This window comes from Pteropus alecto, unplaced genomic scaffold (genome assembly GCF_000325575.1).
Source record: "Pteropus alecto unplaced genomic scaffold, ASM32557v1 scaffold131, whole genome shotgun sequence".
NCBI lineage: Eukaryota > Metazoa > Chordata > Mammalia > Chiroptera > Pteropodidae > Pteropus > Pteropus alecto.
In genome coordinates, this window is record NW_006434709.1 from 2,350,201 (window position 1) to 2,360,223 (window position 10,023).

The 10,023-nt window shown below is 41.5% G+C and overlaps 1 protein-coding gene across 3 annotated transcripts in view; it reads right to left on the bottom strand.

The window, feature by feature from the left end:
* Positions 1 to 9,748, bottom strand: part of ANXA4 (annexin A4) — a 54,127-nt gene extending 44,379 nt beyond the window's left edge. The window contains exon 1 of one of the 3 annotated variants that reach the window (XM_025045144.1): positions 9,557 to 9,748. The gene's annotated coding sequence lies outside the window, so the exon portion shown is untranslated. The remainder of the gene's footprint in view (positions 1 to 9,556) is intronic. The other 2 variants (XM_015587634.2, XM_006909520.3) reach the window with 2 other exon arrangements.
* Positions 9,749 to 10,023: the final 275 nt, after the last annotated feature.

Sequence of the window (10,023 nt, forward strand, 5' to 3'; positions counted from 1 at the left end):
CTCTAGCTGTTTATTTAAGTTGCCTGGATGATCTGATAAACTTCTTTCTCAAACCGAGCAGTGGAACACGGGTAGAGACAGAATTTCCACTGTAATGCTGGAAATTATGGATCTGTCTACTGCCTACAAACGGAAAAGATGAACTTTCACAGAATTTTAGAGACTTTAGCTACCATCTATTTTCCCCTTTCATTTTATTGTGTAAATTATTAAATCAACGTTAAGCACTGAAAAGGACATTTTAAAACAATAAACTTACCATTTATTTCATTTTGTTTGTTCCAATCTTTTAACACAGTTGAGATCACAGTATGTAGATAATTTTGTGTTCTACTTTCTCCTCTTAATTTTCCATATTCCATGCAATCACCATATTTATCATTTTAGTAATTTTATACTCTTCCATCATAATGATATAATTTATTTAATATCCTTACTATCTGTTCAGTTTTTTTATACTATGACAACAGTCTTTGTAGTAATTACTTTTGTAGATATTTTATTCTTCTTTTGACCTATTCCTTGTGATATCTGATGATTATGAATATTTCCAGGTGTCCTCCAAATTTATAAGGATATCCAAAACCCAGACAGCCATAAGCATGCTTGCTTGCTTTATTTATTCATGATTTAATATTTAGGTATAATATTGAACATTATTATTGGTTTAACTTGCTTTTTCAAATTAACAGTAATAGTGAATCTTTCTCTTTTTTTCCTACTTGTAACTTTTTTTGTGAATGATCTGTTTGCATTTTTTGCTCATTTTTAAGATCTTGGTGCTTTACTAATATTTACAGAAATTATGCATATATTATAAAATTTAATTTTATACCTAAAATTTATTAAGTATTTTTCTAATTTAATGTTCTCTTTTTAGTACAGTAAATATTTGGAAGAAAAATTTTAAATCATACTTACCCAATTTTTCCTTTGTACTCTTCCCTCTTATTACTCTAACAGTTAGAAAAAATCTTTTTTGGTGAAATGTTGATCATTGTTGAGCAGGGTGATGAACAGGCATACGGGGGTTCATTTTGTTATTCTCTACTTGGGAGTATGTTGGAAAATGTCCATAATAAAAACTTTTTAAAAAAATCTCTTTCCCATTGCTACAATAGTGAACTTAATTTCTACTACTTTTTCTCCCACCCCTTTCATGTTCCAGTTGAGGACACTCTTGCCCCAGGAGGTTAAAGTAACTCTTTTACTACCTGACTCATCTTGTTTCCCACCTAGTAAACTTAGCCACTACCTCTTCTTTTTTAGGCACTGCAAAAACACCCCAGGCAGGGCTATTTAGAAGTGCTAGAATTCAATTAAAGAAGGTTTTGCTAGAAGATCCCAATAGCTGGGGCTTCACTGGTACAGAATTACTCGCACCTGCCCCACCAATAAGACACAGTAAGACCAAAGGTGTGCTGATAAATTTAACGCTGCCTCTCCGAGAAAAGAAAACCCTGATTCATAGCCATTTCTTTGGTGTAAATATTTCCAACATGACTGCTTTCAAGTTACCACAGTAATGTCACTGAACCTGGAGTTAGGAATAGACAGGCAGGAGTACACTACTTTATAGTATTTCCCCCACACAGACATAACAGACATAAATAACCTCAAGAACATATATATAATAGCAAATGGGAGTAAAATAATTAGGAAGTAATGAGTTAAATGTAATATTTATAAATATTTACATCTTAATTTATTTACTCCTAAATTCATATAATATAATTTTAAATAATAGCTATATTTAACAATCAGCTGACAAAAACCCTGAAAATGTAACAATCGGCTCTATTGGGCTGATACAAGAATGCAAAGGATGCTCCAGCATACCACTGGGAGACAGAACAGTAAAGAAAGCATAATTTAACCAGTAAAATCCACATAACAAAATTTACCATTTTAACCATTTTTAAAGTGTACAATTCAGTGGCACTAATTGCATTTAAAATGTCACACGATAGACATGGACTATAGACTAGTAGTTACCAGAGGGTACAGGGTGGGGAAGGAGGGGGGAGATAGACAGGGTAAAGGGGGTCAAATATAGAAAGGGGTAGGGGGAGGGTGAAGTGGGTAAAGGGGATCAAATATATGGTAGCTGAAGGAAACTGGACTTTGGGTGGTAAATACATAATAGAATATACAGATGTCAAATTATAATGTACACCTGAAAATTATATACATGTATTAACCAGTGTTACCCCAATAAGCTTAACTTAAAAAAAAAGAATCAACCTGCTAACTCAAAAAAAAAAAAAAAAAGTCATGCGACCATCACCACTATCCATTCCCAGAACTTTTCCATCTTCCCAAACAGAAACTCTGAACCCATTAAACACTGACTCCCCATTTCTCTCTCACCCTGTCCCCCATCATTCTACTTCATGTCTCTATGAATTTGACTATGCTAGATACCACTTATCAGTGGAATCAGATATTTGTCCTTCTGTGTCTGGATTACTTCACTTAGCATCATGTTCTCAAGGTTCATCTACGTTTGAGCATGTATCAGAATTTCATTCTTTAAGGTGAAAGTGGGGTTTTAAGACCAACATTTAGGGCCACCTTTGGTGCCCAGACAACCAAGGTTGGCCTGGAGGGAGGGTGTGTGGCTATCCCTCCACCTTCTCACTTCCGAGGAATAAGCCTGGCCGATTCCCGGGAGTGCAGCAGACCAGAGAATCCAGTCCACTCAAAGCACAGCCCTGGTCGGGAGGCCCCATGTGCCTTTAACAGGAAACACAAAGAACCTGGAAAGGACAGAATATGCTGTGTGCAGATTAAAATCTCATTATGTTCATCTTTTCAGTAAATGCAGGCCAGTATTTCAACCTAAAAGAAGTTCACACAACTCAGTGGTTGAGAAAGTGGTTCCCTGACCAACACCATCACTGGGAACTTGTTAAAAGCACAGATTCTCCTGCCCAACCCCAGATCCAAAGAATCTACAACTCTGGGGCTGGGGCCCAACAATTTGGTTTTTAAGAACCTTTCAAGTGATTCTGATACATTCTCAAATTGAGAACCACCGCTCTGTAGTGATGATTCTAGATTCCAACTACTGATGCCTAAAAAGGCTCCCAAACCACCTCCATGGGTACTTCACAAGTGTTGATTCCCATTCATGATCTTACATCAACTATGAGGGAATGGAAAAAAAACAAAAACGAAAAAACAAAAACAGAAGGAATTATATTAATGGTGGGGGGGGGATAACATTAACACTTTAAAAAATATCTGCACAAACATGACTCAGGAAATGTATTTGCCAAAGATTATTTAAACAGTAGAGTTCTCAAAACTATCTACAGCAATCGTACATCACTCCTGGTAGGCCTGATCTGTTATTTCCCAATGCCTATGAAACTCCAAATTCAATTCTCCTCCCATATGTGGGTGCTGCTGGCTCAGGCAGTAGAGGAGATCATTCAGCCCTGGAGGAGGCAGAACAAAGGGCAGAATTCCAGTCCCTAATCTGCCCTCCAGATTTAATCCCACCTATGAGGGCTAGTTTATTCTGGCATAAAATTGAGATAGTAGTAACTATAGAGCTGGGATTTCTGCAAGCATTAGCAATAACATACAGCCCCCATTACACCCTCCTTCCTCATTAGGAGAACCTTCACGACTTTAGGGACTAGGTTTAGAAAACGAGGAAGTCGGGACTCACCCCAGGAGGAAATAACTGTTCTAAGGCAAATTCCTTCCAGTTGCCACCCTTGGTTTCTGAGTGGTCATGTGATCCACTTCTGGTCAATGAGAAATAAAGACAAACTTGCCAAAAGGCTTAGAGAAAGAATTTCCTCCAAAGTAAAAAGACAAGCATCAGACTGCCAACTTCTCCCTTTCTTCAGGCCTTGGATGTCCTCAGGACACTGTGTCTGGATCTATGACTTCAACAAGATCCTGGTTAATACAGACTGCAAATGCCTAGCATGGTATCTGGGAAAAGTTCTCAACCTTAGTGTACACAAAAATCACCTGGGGAGAGTTTAGAAATACGACAGATTTTGGGATGCTAGACTAGAGCTTGAATAAATGTTGGGTGGGGCCCAGAGGCAAGGACCACTGACACCCTGCCTAGCTTTTGAAGATCAGTCCCCAAATAGCCCAGCAGCCTCTCCTGCCTTTAGATGCCACCCCAAATATTGCTTCCACAGGGATGGGCTACCAGAATCATGACCACACTGTCCAGTTCCACTCTCCAATCTGCCCTTCAATCCTCACCTATCAGCCAGGACCTCCTGAATATTCAGAATGACCCAGGTCAACATCAAGTTCATCTTGGACATAGACTCTACTCTTCCCCTATTAAAGAGTCCAGCCCCATAGTCAGCTTAATCTCTCAGCCCTGCCTTTTCTGGCTGACTCCCTACTTTAACCCGTTATATATTATTTACAAAGTAGCACAGGATACAGAACCAGACTGCCAAATTCAAATCCTGGCTCTCTCACTTGCTAATATGTGACCTTCAGCAAATTCCTCAACTTTTTTGTGCCTCAGTTTCCTCATCTGTACAATGGGGATGATACAAGTAGCATCCACCTAAAATGGGTGGAATTTTAACAAAATAACTTTCCAGGTATTTGGCACAGAGTCAGGCTCATAGAAACACTTGGTGAACATTCGCTATTAATACCTGCAGTACAAAGGTTCCAGCACACAGAGAGGCAGAGCCCTCACAGACTAAGGCACAGTCTGGCTAAAGTGGGGGTTCAGCTCTGAGCTAAGGCCAGGTCCCTCAGTGCTCCATGACCTGATATCAGTGCTGGAATTTCCCCTGACAAAGGGCCCTGCCCTAGCAGGTCTATCTAGTCTACAGGCTGTGACTTATTCCATCTACCTCCTCTCTTTGCTTCTGCTGCTAAGGACATGTGAAACCGATCAGATCATTTAAATACAGAGCTCTCACCACCATGCAATTCAAAGTGCCTTATGTTCTTTTGGGAACCAGCTTGAAGTTTAGCCAAATGAGTAAATAATCAAATTGAAATGTATGACAAGAATGAGTGTTTGCTACTTCATCTCATTGGAATAACTGCATGTTAGCTCTTTGTATTCAAATGAAGTATATGATCATATATTAATTTTAAGGTTGGAAAATTTGATAATTATACATTCTTAATCTGTTTCATTTTTCCTCTTCACAATATTAAAATGGGCAGGTGATATCTGTAACTCTATTTTTAAAAAACTGATAATACATGACAAAAATATTCAAACAGTACAAAAAAAGTATACACTAGATACCTTATATATCTATAAGAACATCACCCCCAACCCCATGGCAACGATTGTCGTAATTTTCCTGTGTATCCTCTCATAAGTATTTAATGCAGTAACAAACATATAAGAATACAGATGGCCTCCATCATTATATACAGAAATGGTACCAACCCAAGCAAACCAATATTTTGCTTTTTTAAAAAAAAAATGTATCTTGGATGTCATCCTATATCTATTCCTATCAATCCGCATCACTTTTTAAGAGCTGCATAATATTGCACTTCATAGATATTCTATAATTTCATCAGTCCCTTACTGATAGATATTTAGGTCATTTATAACCGTTTGCTGCTACAAACAAAGCTGCAGTGTACATATCCTTATACACAGGTCTCTACACAGATGTCTACACATATCTTTGGAATAAATTCCTAGAATTCAAATCGCTGGAACAAAGGTAAACAAACAAAGGCATTCTTTTATTTTGACAAACATTGCTCAATTTCAGAGCAATTCTTAACATGAAACTACATAACTGCTAAGTGTCCATGGTTGGGTTTAGATGGCTATCCATAAACTCTTGTAACCATGAAAAATGTTAATGTGTGTTTATTTTTCTTGAGATAGGATTCGTGACTTTAATTAGATTCTCAAAGGGGACTGTGACACTAACAAGAATGAGAACCGCTTTGTCAGCAAGTCCTTATACAGCATCAAAAAATAACAGTACCAAAAGCTGATGCTAAGCAGGACCCACAAAACGCCTTCTTGGTGAGTAGTGAGAGGGAGGATGCTGGGGGCTTATTATACCACTGGGCTTGTATCTGCAAAGGACTTTCTCCAGGGGAGATGGCTCAATTACACATAGGCAGGGACCTTGCTCTCACTCACCACGGGGCCCCTCTCCATTGGCTTCTGATAATAACTTACTGTTACTTCTTAGAAGAGGGGAAGGTGAGTGCCTTAAATCAGAGTTTTGAATCTATAGTGATTGACTGGCCATTCATGGGACTTCCTGCTCTGTTACAAGTCAGGCTGCTTGTGTTGTATTATACTAGGCCTTCAAGGGTTAATGGTGTTGAGGGGGAACATTAAAGGTCTTTTTCAGAGTAATTTACATTTTGGCCTTTAGCTGCAATTTATCTCTACTGCTGATTACGGATAAAACATTCACTATGGTTTTTATGTTTAGCGGTCCGAACCAAGAAGCAATTATGACAATTTACTGACCTCAAATGTCTTGAACCCTTAAAAAGAATTCTCTAGAGGTGGTGGTTCGGGTTCCATGGTAAAAGCTCTCAGTCCAGTCCAAACAGAGCTGAACGCTAACAAGTCACCCCCATAAAACCAACAATAGGCCTTAAAGAGAAATCCTAAATCCCTAGGAAAATTATTTTTATTTGCTTAAGTTCCATATATGGTGAAATGACTACCACAATATGTTCTGCTAACATGAATCATCTCATAGATATAATAAAAAGGAAAAAAGGAAAAAAAATGTTTCTCCTCATGAAGAGAACTCTTAGGATTTACACTCTTAACATCTTTTCTGTGCATCATACAGCAGTGTTAACTACAATCAGCATACTATACATTACATCCCCAGTACTTATTTATCTTAGGGAAATTAATCTTAATATAGTAATCCAACTCGGTTTCAATTAAGTTTAAAAACAAACAAAAAAATCTTTTGTTGGAGCTCCATATTGGTCTAGAGCTGTTAAGAACTATAAAACTATGGGATGAATGTGATGCCATGAGTATAATAAAGAGCTTGAGAATGGGGACAATTTCAGCATTTACCACATTACCTAGAGTTTATAGCATAACAATAGGCCTAAATTCCCATAAGTCCTATATGTTTTTGTTAATGTTTTATTTATCAAGCATACACATAAAGTTTCAAGGTAAAGAAACACCTGAATTACAATGATCTAGGAAGCCTATAAAATATGCATGTTTCTGTGTCCTAACCTATCATTCCAGACATGAATTTTTGGTTGTGGGGCAAAAAATCGGCATGTTGTGCAAGCTTCCTGGAGAAAGTACCTGAAATTTGGAAACTATGACTTTAGATGTCATCTAAGTTTAGCCTTTTACCCTTCACAGCTCCATCAAAAGGGATCTGCCTACATACCTCTGGTGAAAGAGCTCTTGCAAACTCCAAGCCCACCCAGCCTACAGGTTTCAAAAGTCACTTCCTTAATTTCAACTAGAAGCTACCATTCAAAAAACTCCTACCCACCTCTGCCCAGTACCACAAAAAGTGAGTTGATTCCCTCATCCACAAGCCAAGCCCTTCAATCATTTAGGGCTGTTAACATATGTTCCCACACCCACCTCAATCTACCTTCCGTAGTCGAAACAGCTCCAGTTCTTTCAACCCTCTCTCACATGTCAGCTTGACAAGAAGAAAATTAAAGAGGAAGAGAAATGTTTGGTCAAGATTTAGGTAATAAGCCAGGAAGCCACAAATCAATCCTCAAATCACTATGAACCAAGCACTGATGCTGCCACAGTGGAGCAGAGAGACTAAACAGCTTACAGGTGGTCTGACCTTGACCAAGGACCACAACTTGGAGCCTTGGGATCCTCACCTGTAAAACAAGATTAATAACCCTACCTCAGGTTGAAATAAAGATTAGATGCGTAACCTAGGATGGCTGTTATTCAGTCCCTCCAGGGAGAACATTGGAACACTTATCAAACTGCCTTCATAAGTAGCCCTAATTTCAGTGAAAGCAAACCCTAATGGGTTCGATTTGGGCCAAAACACAGCCCAGAGCCCCTACAAAACATTTTTTTTTAAGTTTCTTGTTTTATATTGACAAGATATATAAAGTTTGAATTCTATTCTAAAATATATCTGTGATTACATAAAAAGTGTTTTATACTCAAATATTTGGGTGAAACTGACACCCCAAAAACGAATCCTCTCCCCCAGCATATTTATTCTGAAGCTTCAGGTACTCCCTGGCATACCACCTACCATCCATAGTACCTGCCACTCACCTCCATCCCCCTTGGAGGAGAGCAAGCTTAGTCTACAAGCAGATGAGCAAGATGGGGAAAACAAACAAGTAGCTAGACATAAGCAAAGAAACAGGCCACAAGACACAAGTCTAGGTATGGTCAGGGAAGCTGGCATGGTCAGAACTGACTGTCCATGTTACACTCGAAATTTCTTCCAGAGAAAAATGATCTCTAACAAATGCAAGAACATCTAGGAGGGAAATGCATAGACAGCCTTGATTCAGTAGTTGTGTTTGTGCATGCTCGTGTATGTGTGTGTGTGTCCCTGAAGCATCAGACACCTAAGCCTAGCAGAATGTAGGGACTCTGGCCCTGGTTAGATAGGGCTCTGAGAAGTAAGCAGGTCTTGGATGGCTAGGCTATGGTTACCCATTTCTCATTCCTGCCCCCTTCCTCTCCTATTTGCTCTTCTACCCTTCTGTTGTCTGAGAATTCCCTGGCAACTAAAGAGCTAGGGCTTGGCTGTCAATAGAGTTACCTGCATTGTAAGGAGGAGGTGGAGGGTTCTAGAATTGATAGGCAATGGGGGATCATTTGCAAGAGGGGGTTTATTCTTCTATTTATTCTTCTATTTATTCTTCTCACTGTGAAGCTGTAGAAAGCAGATGCCCACTATTCATGAAAGGTGTGGGTTACTTTGGACCCACAGGCTCCAGATAAAAAACTCGCATCAACTTAAGGAGCACTTAAAGATGGGCAAATTGTTAAAAAGCAATAATCTCTTTGGTTCCCAAGTCTCCAGCTGGTCAAAGCCATGACAAAAGAATGAGGCTGAGCCACTGGCAAGTGACACAGATTCCCATGTGTCAGGTTCCGTGCTGTTGGCATTAGATATTCAAAAAAGGAGAAAAGGGGTAAGAAATCAGGAGAAGGAGTACGTTTCTTAAAAAGAACAAGGAAAGAATTACGAAGTAAAACTTGGGTGTTGGACTGAGCCGGCTCCAGGGAATATTAACTCAATCCTTTGTTTTTAACGCCCCAACCCAGCACAGTGCTTGGCACATGAACTCATTAAAGAACAGCTATGGTCTCTAACTGGAATCCTGAGCTGTATAAACTGCTCCGGAGGTCCTTCTGGATAAAGGCCACGTCTGCCTCCCTCCTGTCCACCCGGAGCCGCAGCGAGCGCCGGCCCGCGGCCTCCCGCTCCACCCCGCGCTGCCCGGGCCACGCCCGCAGGCCGGCGGCGAGAACCCCCACTCAGGGCGCGGAGCAGGTTGCGCGAGGCCTCCGGGGCTGCCCGACCGGATTCCCGAAGCCAGGACCGCGCGCCCGGGGCCCCCTTACCGTTCGTGCCGAGACGGAACTGCGGTCGTCCTCGGCGGCCACGGAGGTCACACCCTCGTCCGGGCCGAACACCGGGTCTTATCCCGGGCGGACCCGCCCCACTTCGGGGTGGAGACTGAGCCCGAGTTCCTGGTCGTCCCTCTGCCCACGAGACCGGAAAAGTCTTGCGGGGCGAGGCTCACCTGGAGCGGGGGCCGGGACCGCGGTGCTCGGCGCCCGTGGGGGCCGCAAAAAACCGGGGCGGCACCGCACGTGCCCGCGCCCCGGCGGCTGCGAGTCCGGCTCTCAGGTCGCGGGGATCACCCAGCCCGCCTCGCTCCTGCCCCACAGAGTCGGAACCCCTCTACTTTCTGGGTCTCAGGTGCCCGGGCGCCCCCATGCCCACGGAGGTCCCAGCCCCCGGCCTCTCCCGTCCCGCTCCGCCCCTTGCCCGCGGCGCCCAGGTCCGCGCGGGAGTCTGAGTCTCG